Here is a 16417-nt window from a genome sequence, read left to right as displayed (position 1 = left end):
GCCCCACTTTCTTTATCTGGTTTTATGTTGAGAGGCAAAATAAATTCTTCCCCAAAAAGGAATATTATACTAGTTCTTCACTGCCCCATCAAATTCATCAGTCAAGGTTCGATTATTCACCCATCTCTATAGCCATTAGGATTCAATTGATGAGAAGGCCAACCAGGCAGCGATTTTTATTTTACACAAGACTTAGCTAAGAAGCATGTTAAAATGAAGATTCCTGGCCTTATACTCAGATACTCTGATTCTGTAGGACTGAGATCAGGTGAAGAGTCTGAGTTTTCACTCAGATCTCCCACGGAATTCTTAAGCACAAGGTCCTGAACATATTATTGAAATGATAAACTGAAAAAGCTGAAAATAGGCTTTGAAAGCTAATTTTCCATACCAACTGATATGGGGGCAGAAAACAAAATACAATAATGGGTAACTATAGTGTTTGGAAAAATTGGGGTTAGCCTGGCCCAAGTGGCAACTATTAAGAAAATGAAACAGGTATAGAAGAGCTTACTCATTGCAAAAGACCCTGATGCTGGGAAAGATTGAAGACAAAAGGAGATGGGGGCAGCAGAGGATAAGATGGTTAGATAGCATCACCTACTCAATGGATATGAATTTAAGTAAACTCCAGGAGACAGTGAAGGATAGAGGGGCCTGGTGTGCTGCGGTCTATGGGGTTCCAAAGAATCACATATGACGTAGTGACTGAACAACAACCAAGTGATCTAGGCACAGCAATTGCAGAGGTCAAAAGAAAGGCAGTAGCTATTTAGACAGTGTACTATGCATTCTGCCAAAAGATGCTTCACTTCAGAAATCAATGGTTTTAGCTTCACTGCAGTGGAATTTTGGAGAAGGCAATGGCACCCCATTCCAATACTCTTGCCTGGAAAAGCCCATGGACAGAGGAGCCTGGTGGGCTGCCATCTATGGGGTCACACAGAGTCGGACACGACTGAAGTGACTTAGCAGCAGCAGCAGCAGCAGTGGAATTTGCAAGAAAAAATTGACAAACAGCTTACTAAGATGGTGCTAAATGTATATTTCAAAAAGACACTGGATGTAACAAAAACTGATTTAAGCCATGACAATAGAATTACAGGCACTAAGGCAGTTCTCAGACTTAAATAAGTTTATAAAAGTAAAATATCTGAATAATGGGAGATAAGAAATCCCACAGAAAGAATGATATAACCATCACACACTGGGAGAGGGCAAATGGCAAACTTTTCGATATTGGCCTGACCTAATATATCAAGTTCTTAGGACCCAGGACATCAGTAATTCCACTTATCAGAATATGGGCTTTCAGTTCAGTTCAGTCGCTCAGTCGTGTCTGACTCTTTGCAAATCCATGAACCTCAGCATGCCAGGCCTCCCTGTCCATCACCAACTCCCGGAGTTCACTCAAACTCATGTCCATCAAGTTAGTGATGCCATCCAACCATCTCACTCTCTGTTGTCCCCTTCTCCTCCCACCTTCAGTCTTTCCAGCATCAGGGTTTTTTCAAGTGAGTTAGTTCTTCGCATCAGGTGGCCAAATTATTGGAGTTTCAGCTTTAGCATCAGTCCTTTCAAAGAACACCCAGGACTGATCTTCTTTAGGATGGACTGGTTGGATCTCCTAAAAATATGAAAATGATAAGATATATTATATATTTATAATAAGATATATGAATTTGTTGCCCAATGGCCTTGGTCAGATTCTGAGTTCATTCTGATAGCCCTTGCTTAAAATATGATGGTTAGTTATTAGTTGGATGATACGACCCACATTATTGTTGTCAATCACCCTTGACCTTGTTCTTACTCAATGCATCCATAAGCAAAGTAACAATGGTGGCAGTGAAGGAGGCCATCATTTCCATTTATCACCTGGACTTCACCATCGCTAAGTCATCACCATCGCTAAGTCATCAACTAGGGCTTCCCTTGTGGCTCAGTTGATAAGGAACCCGCCTGCAATACAGGAGAATGCCTGTAATGCAGGAGACCTGGGTTTGATCCCTGGTTTGGGAAGAAAATGGCAAACCCACTCCAGTATTCTTGCCTAGGAAATCCCATGGACAAAGGAGCCTGGCAGACTACAGTCCATGGGGTTGCAAGAGTTGGACATCATAGTGGCTAAACCACCAGTATTGCTAAGGGTTTAATTGGCAAGGCATAATGATCCGTGAACAATTAAGAGGAAACTAGAGAGAGTTAGTTCTGACCTGTGAAACGTAAGCAGAAATGTTTGTGAAAGTCCTTAAGTGGGGGGTGGTTGGGACATACCATTTTCACTTCTTTCTTTACTTGCTGACTGAAAGAATGTATGTGTGCTGTCTTATTTGAGAATATTCAATTCTTCCATTCAGGAAAAAGCAAATAAATGAGATATTTGAAACTCATAAGAAGTACTAAGTCTAGATACTGGGTAAGCTATAAAATAAAGGCGAAACTCATAGAGGGTGTTAACTACAGATATGTGTAGGCAGGTAGCTTACGAGATGTAGGCAAATTTCATAAAATGTGTTAAATACATATTTTAAGTAAGTTAGTAACTTGTAAAACATGTTTAAGTTACATATAATAAATGAAGTATATGACAAGACAAACAAGAATTTTATTCATAGGTAGAAAGGGGTAAAAACAGTTGAATCACAAGGTACAGGTATATCTTTGAGCTAACAGCAGCTGCTGTGGTAGGAAGAACTGTAAAATGGTCTTCCAAATTTCTGGCCCCCAGTGTATATAGATCTTCACTTAGTTATTCATCAAACATTAATTTAGGTGTTGTTGTGAAGGGATTTTGCAGATGTATTTGAGATCCTAAATCAGTTTATCTTATTATAGAGGGATTATCCAGGTGGGCCTGACCTAAGTTTAAGAAGGCTGTAAATATACACATAAAGATCAGAGACAGAGAGCTAGAGATTCAAAACATGAGGAGTTGATGCACCGTTTCTGCCTTGAAGACGGAGGGGGCCACAGGGCAGGGAAGATCAGCAGCCTCATGGGATCAAGAGCAGCCCCTAGCTCACAGCCAGTGAGGAAAGGGAACTCCAGTCCTCCAACTTCAGCAACTGAATTCAGTCAACAGGAAGAATGAGCTTGGAAGTGGATTCGTCCACAGAACCTTAGATAAGAACTCAGCCCAGATGAACCTTGGTTTCTGCCTTGCAATGCCTTGAGCAGAGAAACTAGTCATGCAGAACCTCTAGCCTCCAGAGCTGTGACTACTAAGTAGGTGTTGTTTTAAGCTGCCAAATTGGTGATAATTTGTGACACAGCATTAGAAAAGGAATACAACTACTCATTAGTGATATTTATCATGGCACCATTTTGGCCTCACACACGTTCTACCCTACAAGCATAGATAACCCTCATAATTGTTCAGCAAGCTAATTAGGGAGCTACACTCACAGCCAGGCATACTCATCCCTGCCTCTTGTTGATAGAACATATGAATTTGTTGGTTCCAGAAACCTGTCTGCCAAACTCCTTTGCTCAAACCCTAGTTCTGCTTATCAAAATCATACCATCAAAGGGGAAGAGTGACGTGGTAGAGAGGAAAAGAGAATATATAAACATTATGTAATCAAGGACTCAGTTAATGTGGTGCTTCCATATACTTGCATCCTAAGTGTGTGAAACTATTACCCTTGTTTCTTTTTCCTTGTTTTCTCATTCTGTGTTATAAATTGATTTAATAAGCCACATAATTTGAGCATCTTCATTTCATCTGCAGACCTTTTTGTCCCCAAACCTCTATGATAGCTTGCATGTTAGTGTACTTAGAGTTTCCTGTTGCATCAAGGAAATTTCTCACAAGATAAATGTGGGCATAATGTCTGGCATACAAGCAGCCATTTTGGTCCCATGAGGCAAAAGGTCCATGCTCAGGATGGTGTTGCTCTCAGATAGAAGGAGAAAGAGTTTAAAGGGAGCCTGCATTCCTTACATAATGGTGAGCTGTAACAGCCCTGAATTGCCTATTTTTTATGTGTGAGAGAAATAAACTTCTATCTTTAAAAAGTGTCAGTATTATTTTTCATGACTAACAAAACTAGCTGAGCCTAACTTTAATTTATGCAGTAACGTTTCATGTTTCCTCCACTATGTCTAATAATTGGTTTTTAAACCAATCTTTAGTTGTGGCATGCAGGATCTTTAGTGATGATACTCAAATGCTTAGTTGTGGCATGTGGGCTCTAGTTCCATGACCAGGGATCGAACCTGGGCTCTCTGGATTGGGAGTGCAGGATCTTGGCCACTGGACCACCAAGGAAGTTCCCCCTATCCACCCCACTGTCATCTTTTAACTCAAGCCCTGCTCAGGGAAGCTATCTTGGATTGCATTCCAGATCAGTGATTAGATCAGGGTAGGTATGTGATTGGAGGGAAGCTAGTTTACATCCTATGAGATGACCAGTTAAACATGTGATTGTAAACATCTAAGACAAACACCCTAGCTTCCTCTGTAATTTGGACTATGGAGTTTGAAATGTGGAGGTTACCAGTTAGCAGATAGTTTGGGGTTTAACATTCTAGGGTGGGGCCTGAGGGTTTTTTTTTTTCTTTTTAAATATTAGCTTTCTACTAGTTCCTATTTATTTCCTAATTGGAGATCTCAGTTGTATTGAAAAGATTATGGTATACTGAGTCAAGTATTTAAATCTCATTCCTACTATTTACTAACTTTGTCAGGTAATCTCTCTGATCTGTAATTTCCTCCACTATGAAGATTATGTCTGCCTATCAGGGTTGTAAAGATTAAAAACGACACAAAATATTTAAAATGCCTGGCACATACTAGGCACACTGGAAACCTTCAATAAATGGAATGTAGTAGGTACTTTACTGATATCATACAATATTTGTCTGACTTACTTCACTAAGCATGACAATTTCTAAGTCCATTCATGTTGTTGCAAATGGCATTATTTCATTCTTTTTAATGGCTGAGTAATATTCCATTGTATAGATGTACCACATCTTCTTTATCCATTCCTCATTGATGGACATTTCGGTTGCTATCATGTCTTGGCTGTTGTAAACAGTGCTGCAATGAACATTGAGGTGCATATATCCTTTCAGATCATGTTTTTCTTTGGATATATGCATTATCTGGGTAATCTAGAGGTCTGTTTTTAAAGGCTGTATCTTTCCTTCATATTTACAAGTCTCATTTTTAAAGAATTGTATGTTGAACGTTGTATATCCAAAAACTTATGGGAACTGAAATATTGTTTTTGTCCCAGAGCGTTCGTGTCTTTTCCATCAACAGGAAGTTAGATTGAGAGGCATTGGTTTGATCCAATTGGGATTATGCTTTGTTGCGTTTAAACTGAAAGTGAAAGTGAAGTTGTTCAGTTGTGTCTGACTCTTTGAGACCCCATGGACTGTAGCCCACCAGGCTCTTCCTTCCATGGGATTCTCCAGGCAAGAATACTGGGGTGGGTTACCGTTTCCTTCTCCAGGGCATCTTCCCAACCCAGGGATCGAACCCAGGTCTCCTGCATTGCGGGCAGATGCTTTAACCTCTGAGCCACTAGGGAAGCCCACTGTTGGGTTTAGATTATTACAAATTTATTTTGTTTGAGTTCGCCTCATGTTTCAAGTATCTTGAGAGTGAAACTTGGAGTTCTCTCCTGTGTGTATAGCATATCCACTCCTCTAATAGGACTTTGAGATTAGGCATTGCAAGACTGGCTACGTCTTACTGGGAAGCAAACTCCTACAATTAAAAAATTTATACTTGCTTTTGAAAGACAATTTGGAAAATAATTTCAAATAAAAAGACAAAACTCAGTCAAAGTACCACCACTTCAATTAAATTTCATCATTATTTTGATGTATTTTCTTATAGAAATTATACTGGGATTTAATAGCTTATAATTGTCTCATTATTTAATTGAAATGCTAAAAATAAATGTATACTTTGATTGAGGGTGAGACTACCTAATAAATTTTTTTTGGTAAAAACCTAAAGGAAAATGATATTTATGAGACTGCTTCCTTTTACGTTTTGTCCAGTTTCTCTGAGAAGGAGACATCCACACTTTTGCATTCTTGCAAGATCATTAGTATGGTAAGGTCAATTCAGAGTGGCTTCTTAAATTATTATTCTCAGAATTTTTGTTGGGAGTTGTGTGCTGTGCCTATAATTCTTTTAAACAGATCTGCTTAATTAATACCCAAACCTTCTAATTTTGGAGGTATTAATTTTGGTTAATCTCTTAGGTAAATAGGCCTATAACTGTCAGTAGCTTTTCTAAAAGGATACATAGGTCATATATTTTCTGAACCTTTGAGTATCTAAGAATAAATTTGTTATTTACTTTTTTATATTAAAGACAATTTAAACATAAATTCTAATGTCCCATCATTTCCCCTCTCAAAACTATTATATTGCTCAACTAAGTATTTGGTATTAATACAACAGAGGAGAAGTCTGATGTCAATTTGATTTCTGTTCCTGGAAATATAATATTTTTTATCTCCATTCTTTATTTACCCACCAAAGACTCACCCATGGCATATATACCTTCTTAAGCCCCTCTCTCAAGCTAAATGTCATAGGATTTTTATCTTGCCTATTATTCAAATATGCTGATAAAATGTGTTAAAATACATGTTTCTCTTTTATTAATATCATTTGAAATGTACTTCAGAAGCCTGAAGTGAAGCACTGGCCACTGCTCTCTAAAGGTCATCTTAGTCAAAATTTGTGCTGAACAAAGAGGTCAAATATTGACCTTGTCAAGTTCCAGATGGTCCTCACTCTCCTTCACTTCACCTCCAGCTTGTCTTCCTATCTGTGAAACCTGTTGATGAGCAACAGACACTTGGTTAGGACACAGAAGCCATAGCTAAACACACAGAGGCAATAGCTTTCCCTTTGCAGTCCCACTTAGGCAGCTATACAACCCTTACTTTTCAGAGAAGTTAGTTAGTGACTCCTTCTCTGTTCCTTCAGCTAGCCTTCTCTAGGTGTTATTTCGCTAGCTTCTACTACAGGTGTAGAAGGTTTAAATCATATAGAATCTCTTACAAGACTCATTTAGATCTCTACTTCTCTTATTTAATATTAACTGATATTTTTATTGGTACTAACAATTGATCTCAGGGAACAGAAACAAAATGATGGGACTTTTGAACTGATTCTCTGATCTGCCTAAATTTTGGATTAATGACCCTGTTGCCAGTAATAAAATGGTAGCCTATTGCATGAAGTGGGCAAGATACTTAAGTTATAACACATTGTCATGAGCAATCAATGGCCTATAGAAATAGCTGTTACCATAGATTGTCTAATGGGAAAAACAATAGTGCTGGCTGATTGCTTCCAGAGGCACTGTAGAACTTGAAGAACAAAAATTATGAGTTCAGAACCTTAAATTTCCAGCTTTAGATCCAGATAAGGAACAAGATGGCTTCTATGACTGCCCTAAAATAAACCTCTATCTCTTGTATCTGCAGAGTGTCAAGGTTTCTGACCAAGTTCAAAGTCTAGATGTGTGAATGGTTAAGTTAAAATGCAGATTAAAATTATAACATCAAATGGTCTCTTATATTAATGTTAGCACTTTGATTAGGAGGAGTGAGAGAATTGGGTCTGGAACATAGAGGAGACTCCAATTAGGCTAGAAGCCACATTTTGTCAAGCATCTTTTGCATCAGAAATAGCCTTTTGTATTCTGTCTTTGTTAGTTATTTTTCTTTTATCTGAAGGACCAGTAACGACCTTTCCTGAATTCGTTGCTTAATAGGGTCCAATGATTCACACAATGGACTTGGAAGGTGTCCCTTCCAAAATAAAGTGCAAGTTGTTTCATCTGATCCCTTCTACCAGTAAGAAAGGGACAGGATGCCTTTTCTATAAAATCTCTTCGGATTTTAGAGACAACATATGCTACTACTAAAAGATGCTTACTCCTTGGAAGGAAAGTTATGACCAACCTGGACAGCATATTAAAAAGCAGAGACATTACTTTGCCAACAAATGTCCATCTAGTCAAGGCTATGTGTTTTCCAGTGGTCATGTATGGATGTGAGAGTTGGACTGTGAAGAAGGCTGAGCGCTGAAGAATTGATGCTTTTGAACTGTGGTGTTGGAGAAGACTCTTGAGAGTCCCTTGGACTGCAAGGAGATCCAACCAGTTCATTCTAAAGGGGATCAGTCCTGGGTGTTCTTTGGAAGGAATAATGCTAAAGCTGAAACTCCAGTACTTTGGTCACCTCATGCGAAGAGTTGACTCATTGGAAAAGACTCTGATGCTGGGAGGGATTAGGGGCAGGAGGAGAAGGGGACGACAGGATGAGATGGCTGGATGGCATCACCAACTCGATGGACGTGAGTTTGAGTGAATTCCGGAAGATGGTGATGGACAGGGAGGCCTGGCGTGCTGCAATTCATGGGGTCGCAAAGAGTTGGACATGACTGAGCGACTGAACTGAAGTGATGATGCGCTTACTGGATAACCCAAAGCCTGCTGGTTTGGTATGGATCCTGGAAGAACCTCAGCATCAGATCTAGTCTTCTGCACAATCTGTTCTGTCATTTGAGCCATATAACTCAGCAGATTTGATTATGCTTGTGCTTTCTTTGGTAGACAGGGCTACTATATGGAACCTCTGGCTGACTCCTGTAGGATTTTGAGGCAGAAGTACACCATCTTCTGTGGATGACTACTGTCCTTGGAGAAATAGCTTCTGTCCCACTATTGGCCCTAATACAGGATGACAGCTTGACCACAAGCCACTAAGTTACCATGTAACCTCAGTCACCTGTCATGAACTGAGTATTGTATGATACATAGAAGCATAAAATTAAGTATGCATAGCAGCACTCTATCATCAGTATAGATTGATCTTGAGAAATTCCTACAGGAAGTAGTAAGTTGTATGAGTCTGCTTCTGTTTTCTGCTACACTTCTTCTCTTTTGCTCCTGTGAATGCATTGGAACTTCCTATAACTAAGAAAAATTTGGGTGGGCCTGGATTAAAGATGGTTCTGGATTATACACTGGCATCATTTGAAACTGGATGGCTATAGTACCACAGTTACACTCTGGAGTAGACTTGAAGAATATGGGTGAAGGGAAAACCTCATTTGGTGGGATTTCAACTGGTACATTTAGTTGTCTACTGTATCAGGACCAAAGAGTTGGTTAGAAGTATGGATCTATATTTATTAATGGGCATTTGCTGGTATCTGGCTGGATGATCAGGGGACAAAACAGAATTTGAAGACTGATGACACAGCAGTCTGGAGTAGAGGTATGTGAATGGACCCCTCCAAACGAGCACAGAGAATGGAGATATTTGTATTCCTTGTGACTATCACCCAAGAACAACCTCAGCAAAAGACTACATTTAAAATAAGGCAGATTCCTCCAGTTCCATTCTTCTTTCTCAAGATTGCTTTGGCTATTCGAGGTTTTTTGTATTTCCATACAAATCTTGAAATTATTTGTTCTAGTTCTGTGAAAAATGTGGCTGGTAGCTTGATAGGGATTGCATTGAATTTGTAAATTGCTTTGGGTAGTATACTCATTTTCACTATATTGATTCTTCCAATCCATGAACATGGTATATTTATCCGTTGCTCTGAAAAGGCTACATACTGTATGATTCTGAGTATATGATGTTTGGGGAAAGGCAAAACTATGGAGACAATAAAATGATCAGTGGTTCTAAGGGATTTTGGAAAAGGGAAGCATGAATAGGCGGTGCACAGAGGAATTATAGAGCAGTATTATATGATATTTTAATGGTAAATTAATGCCATTTTATGTTTGTCAAATCCATAGAATGTACAACACCGAAAGTGAACCCTAATGTAAACTGGAGACTTAGAGTGATGATAGTGGGTCCACGTAGGTTTATCAGCTGCAATAAACCAATACCACTCAGGTGCAGGATATTGATAGTGGGGGAAACTGTGCATTTGTGGGGACCAGTGTCTATGGAAACTCTTTGTACTTTCAACTCCAACTTGCTGTGAACTGGAAACTGTTCTAAAAAAATAATAATAATAAAATAAAATAAAATAAAATAAGGCAGAAAAAAATGACCCATTCTATAGATATTAGGCATCATTTTTCCTCGGACATCCCTGTCCTTGACAAATGGGCTTTTGCACAAAGTGGTCATGTGGTCAGGGACAGAGGTTATGCATGGACTTAACAACATGGCTCTCCACGGACCAAAACCAGTGCAATGAGCCCAGGCTACAACAGTAGAGACCAACAGTGACCCTCCTGCTTTGAGACCATTCCTGGAGATAAGTCTATCTTGGCAGCAGGCTGATTACATTAGATTAATTCCATCATTCAAAGGGTATACTTTGTTCTCACTGATAGAGACCATTTCAGACTAATATAATTTGGAAGAAGATTTACCTTTCCTACCTACAATACTTCTTCTAAACCCACCACAACCAATGCCTTAAGCACAATATTCCAAAGAATATAATTTTCAACCAATGAACTCATTTTATGGCAAAGTATGTTGATATGTTTATTTCATAGAATTCACTAGTCTTACCTGTTCTTATTATCTAAAACAACTGTCCTAATAGAATGGTAGGATGGCCTTTTGCTTTAAAGACAAGTTATCTTTTAGAGTAATTGAAAATATTTTCTTTTACCTTCATTTATTTCATTTTTGATACTCTTTAGTCCCTTATGTTGATGCATGTTTCTGACCTATCTAATATTCTTTATCCCTGAGAACTTCTTTAACATTTCTTTTAGAATATTTCTGCTGACAATGAATTTCTTCAGTTCTGATTTGTTTGAAAGTATTTTTATGTCTCCTTCATTTTAAAGGATACTTTTGCCAGGTATAGAATTATGTGTTGTTGTTTTTTTCTTTCAGCACTTGAAAAGTGTCACTTTATTGTCTCTTGACTTGCATTGTTTTTGATGAGACATATATGTTATAATTCCAAGCCTTGTCCCTTTATGGTAATATATCTTTTTCTCTTGATGACTTCAAGATTTTTGCTTGTCTTTGATTTGCAGCTATTTAAATATGATATGCCTAAATTGTGGGGCTTTTGTATTTATCCTACTTGGTTCTCTGAACTTTTTGGATATGTGACTTGCTCTCTGTAATTAATTAATTTTGGAAAATTTTGGCCATTGTTTATTCAAATGTTCTACTTTGTTAATTCTTTTCCTTCTGGAATTCTAATTATGTATAATATCAGGCCATTTGATATTATTCCACATTTCTTGAATATTCTGTTCTATTTTTTTGTTGATTCTTGCTTTTCTTTTTGCATTTTAGTTTGGATAACTTCTATTGACCTACCTTCAAGTTTATTGGTTCTTTGCTTACCTATGTTGAGTTTACTGATGAGCTCATTTAAGGCATTCTTCATCTCCATCACTGTGATTTTTTGCTCTCCCAGCTGTACTGTACTCTTATTTTAAAAATCTAATCATTTTAGCATGAGGTTGTGGGGAAGGAGGTGAGGGATATAATGTTGAGATTAAGTCACAGCTTTAAGCAGGCCTGTAAATTTGGATCTTGGGGTATGGATTTCTTAAGTGTTCTGTCTGTCTTGCTTGAGTGAACAAGCCTATCTCGGATTCCCTCTATCATTTCTTTTGGGTTTATATTCCAGGAATGGAATTGCTGAATCCTATGGTAATACTATGTTTAACTTTTTGAGGAAATGTCAACCTCTTTTCCACAGAGGCTATACCATTTTACATTCCCACGAGTGGCTCAGATGGTAAAGCGTCTGCCTGAAATGCAGGATACCCCAGTTCGATCTTTGGGTCAGGAAGATCTCCTGAAGAAGGAAATGGCAACCCACTCCAGTATTCTTGCCTGGAAAATCCCATGTACAGAAGACCCTGGTAGGCTAGTCCATGGAATTGCAAAGAGTCAGACACGTCTGAGGGACTTCATTTTCTTTTTATTTCCAGTAATGCATGAGAGTTCTAATTTCTTTACATTTTTGTTGACATTGGTTATTATTGTTTGTTTGTTTTTGGTGCTAGCCCTCCTAATTGCTATAATGTGGTATGCCATTGTCATTTTAAAATATATTTATTTTTAACTGATTGATGATTGCTTTACAATATTGGTTTGTTTCTGTCACACATCAACATGAATTAACGATAGATGTACATGTCCCTTCCCTCCCCCCAATTCCCATCCCTTTAAGTTATTACAGAGTTTGAGTTCCTTGAGTTGTACAGCGTATTCCCATTGGCTATCTATTTATATGTTAGTGTATATGCTCACATGCTACTCTCTCCATTCATCTCACCTTCTCCCTCTTCTCCCCTACCTTTGTCCTTACGTCTCTTCTCTGTATCTGGGTCTCCATTGCTGCTCTGTGAACAGGTTTATCAATATCATCCTTTTAGATTCCACATTATGTGTTAATATACAAAGTTTGTTTTTCTCTTTCTGACTAACTTCATTTTGCATAATAGGCTCTAGGTTCACCCACCTTATTAGAACTGACTCAAATGTGTTCCTTTTTATGTGTTAGTAGTATTCCATTAGGGCTTCCCTGGTGGTGCAGAGGTTAAAGCGTCTGCCTGCAATGTGGGAGACCTGGGTTCGATCCCTGGGTTGGGAAGATCCCCTGGAGAAGGAAATGGCAACCCACTCCAGTATTCTTGCCTGGAGAATCCCATGGATGGAGGAGCTTGGTGGGCTACAGTCCATGGGTCGCAAAGAGTCGGGCACGAGTGAACAATATTGTACCACAGCTTCTTTATCCATTCATCTGTTGATGGACATCTAGGTTGCTTCCATGTCTTAGCTATTGTCAATTGTGCTGCAATGAACATTGGGGTACATGTATCTTTTTCAGTTTTGGTTTCTTCAGGGTATATGCCTAGAAGTGGAATTGCTGGGTCATATGGTGGTTTTATCTCTAGTTTTTTTAAGGGATCACCATACTGTCTTCCATAGTGGCTGTATCAATTTACATCCCCAGCAGCAGTGCAGGAGAGTTCCCTTTTCTCCACACCCTCTCCAGCACTTGTTATTTGTGAATTATTTTTTTATTATGGTCATTCTGTCCAGTGTGAGATGATACCTCATTGTCGTTTTGATTTGCATTCTTCTAATAATGAATGAGATTGAGCATCTCTTCATGTGTTTATTAGCCATCTGACAGAAGATAAGATGGTTCGATGGCAACACCAACTTGATGGACATGAGTTTGAGCAAGCTCCAGGAGTTGGTGATGGACTGGGGAGCCTGGTGTGCTGCAGTCCATGGGGTCACAAAGAGTCAGACATGACTGAGCAAGTGAACTGAACTAAACAAATACATTTCTTTGGAGAAATGTTTGCTGTTTTCTACAGAGGTATACCATTTTACATTCCCACCAGTAATGCATAGGAATTCTAATTTCTTCACATTCTCATCAACATTTGTTATTATTGTTTCCTTGCTTTTGGTGATAGTCCTCCTAATTGCTATAATGTGGTGTGTCATTGTGATTTTTAATTTGCATTTTCCTAGTGACTAATGCTGTGGAGCACCTTTTTGTGTGCTTATTGGCTATTTGTATATCTTCTTGTAGATAAGTCTGTTTAAGTACTTCATTCATTTTTGAGCTGGGTTTTGTTGTGGTTATTGTTGTGATTATAAGGATTCTTTATAAATTCTGGACTTTTATCAGATTTTCAATGATTCTGTCCCATTAGGTGGGTTGTCTTATTTCCTTGATCTTGTACTTTGATTTATAAAAGTTTTAATTTAAAAAAATCGAGAAATAAAGATGTATTTTATTAGTTTCAGATATACAACACAATTCAATATCTGTATACCATGCAAAATGATCATCACAATAAGTCTATTTAACTTCCATCACCACACATAGTTACAAATTTTTTTCTTATGAGAACTTTTAAGATTTACTCTATTATTGACTTTCAAATATATAATACATTATTTTGAACTAGAAACAAAACTGTACATTACATCCCTATGATTTATTTATAACTGAAAATTTGTACTTTTTGACTCCTTTCACCCATTTCACTTACCTCCCTATCCCACATCTCTTGCAAGTGTCTGCCTGTTTTCTGGATCTATGAGTTTAGCTTCTACTTAGTTGATTTTTTAAAAAAATTCCACGTGTAAGTGGGATTATATATTATTTGTCATTCTCTGACTTATTTCACTGAGACCAATGCTCTTAAGATCCATCCATGGTGTCGCAAATGGCATGATTTCATTCCTTTTTATGACTGAATAATATTTCATTGTATATATACCACATCTTATTTATTTATTTATCCATTAAATGATCACTTATGTTGCTTCCATGTCTATTGTAAACAATGTTGTAAGGAACATGGAAGCGCATGTATCTTCTTGAGTTAGTGTTTGAGTTTCTTTTCAATAAATACCTAAAGTGTAAAAGCTGGATCATATCGTTGATCTATTTTTAAGTTTTTTGAGAAACCTCTCATTGTTTTTCATGGTGGCTGCACCAATTTACATTCCCAGCAACAGTGCACAAAATTTCCTTTTTCCTCTACATCCTCATCAGCACTTGTTATCTCTTGTCCTTTCAATAATAGTCATTATGATAAAAGTGAGGTAATATCCCATTGTGGTTTTGATTTATATTTTCCTAATGATTACTGGATAACTGTGATATTGAATGGTTTGCCTTGGAGAAGAATAGAGATCATTCTGTTGTTTTTGAGATTGCATCCAAGTAATGCATTTCGGACTCTTTTGTTGACCATGATGGCTACTCCATTTCTTCTGAGGGATTCCTGCCACTGTAGTAGATATAATGGTCATCTGAGTTAAATTCACCCATTCCAGTCCATTTTAGTTTGCTGATTCCTAGAATGTCGACGTTCACTCTTGCCATCTGTTTGACCACTTTCAATTTGCCTTGATTTATGGACCTGACTGTCCAGGCTCCTATGCAATATTGCTCTTTACAGCATCGGATCTTACTTCTATCACCAGTCACATCCATAACAGGGTATTATTTTTGCTTTGGGTCCATCCCTTCATTCTTTCTGGAGTTATTTCTCCACTGATCTCCAGTAGCATATTGGGCACCTAATGACCTGGGGAGTTCCTCTTTTGGTATCCTATCATTTTGCCTTTTCATACTGTCCATGGGGTTCTCAAGGCAAGAATACTGAAGTGGTCTGCCATTCCCTTCTCCAGTGGACCACATTCTGTCAGACCTCTCCACCATGACCCACCTATCTTGGGTGGCCCCACAGAGCATGGCTTAGTTTCATTGAGTTAGACGAGGCTGTGGTCCTAGTGTGATTAGATTGACTAGTTTTCTGTGAGTATGGTTTCAGTGTGTCTGCCCTCTGATGCCCTCTTGCAACACCTACCATCTTCCTTGGGTTTCTCTTAGCTTGGGCGTGGGGTTTTCCAAGTCTATGCCCCAACCAGTAATGCTGAAGAAACTGAAGTTGAACGGTTTTATGAAGAAATACAAGACCTTTTAGAACTAACGCCCCAAAAAAGATGTCCTTTTCAATATAGGGGACTGGAATACAAAAGTAGGAAGTCAGAAAACACCTGGCATAACAGGCAAATTTGGCTTTGGAATGCGGAATGAAGCAGGGAAAAGACTAATAGACTTTTGCCAAGAAAATGCACTGGTCATAGCAAACACCTTCTTCCAACAACACAAGAGAAGACTCTACACATGGACATCACCAGGTGGTCAACACTGAAATCAGATTGATTATATTCTTTGCAGCCAAAGATGGAGAAGCTCTATACAGTCAAAAAATAAACAAGACCAGGAGCTGACTGTGGCTCAGATCATGAACTCCTTATTGCCAAATTCAGACTCAAATTGAAGAAAACAGGGAAAACTGCTAGACCATTCAGGTATGACCTAAATCAAATCCCTTGTGATTACATAGTGGAAGTGAGAAATAGATTTAAGGGTCTAGATGTGATAGATAGAGTGCCTGATGAACTATGGAATGAGGTTCGTGACATTGTACAGGAGACAGGGATCAAGATCATCTCCATGGAAAAGAAATGCAAAAAAGCAAAATGGCTGTCTGAGGAGGCCTTAGAAATAGCTGTGAAAAGAAGAGAGGCAAAAAGCAAAGGAGAAAAGGAAAGATATAAGTATCTGAATGCAGAGTTCCAAAGAATAGAAAGAAGACATAAGAAAGCCTTCTTCAGTGATCAGTGCAAAGAAATAGAGGAAAAGAACAGAATGGGAAAGACTAGAAATCTCTTCAAGAAAATTAGAAATACCAAGGGAACATTTCATGCAAAGAAATGGCCTTAGAAAGCATCACTACAAACAAAGCTAGGGGAGGTGATGGAATTCCAGTTGAGCTCTTTCAAATCCTGAAAGATGATGCTGTGAAAGTGCTGCAATCAATATGCCAGCAAATTTGGAAAACTCTGCAGTGGCCGCAGGACTGGAAAAGGT

At 38.4% G+C, this 16417-nt stretch overlaps 1 long non-coding RNA gene across 1 annotated transcript; it reads right to left on the bottom strand.

Annotated features, from left to right (window-relative positions):
* Positions 1-1025: 1025 nt before the first annotated feature.
* Positions 1026-6814, bottom strand: LOC132659480 (uncharacterized). The gene is made up of 2 exons (XR_009599997.1): positions 6744-6814; positions 1026-1627 (listed from the first exon to the last, which is right to left on the bottom strand). It is a non-coding gene; the product is annotated as an uncharacterized LOC132659480 (long non-coding RNA).
* Between the last annotated feature and the right edge of the window lie 9603 nt (positions 6815-16417).

This window comes from Ovis aries, chromosome 3 (assembly GCF_016772045.2).
Source record: "Ovis aries strain OAR_USU_Benz2616 breed Rambouillet chromosome 3, ARS-UI_Ramb_v3.0, whole genome shotgun sequence".
NCBI classification, from domain to species: domain Eukaryota; kingdom Metazoa; phylum Chordata; class Mammalia; order Artiodactyla; family Bovidae; genus Ovis; species Ovis aries.
This window is presented reverse-complemented; position numbering and strand designations above follow the sequence as displayed.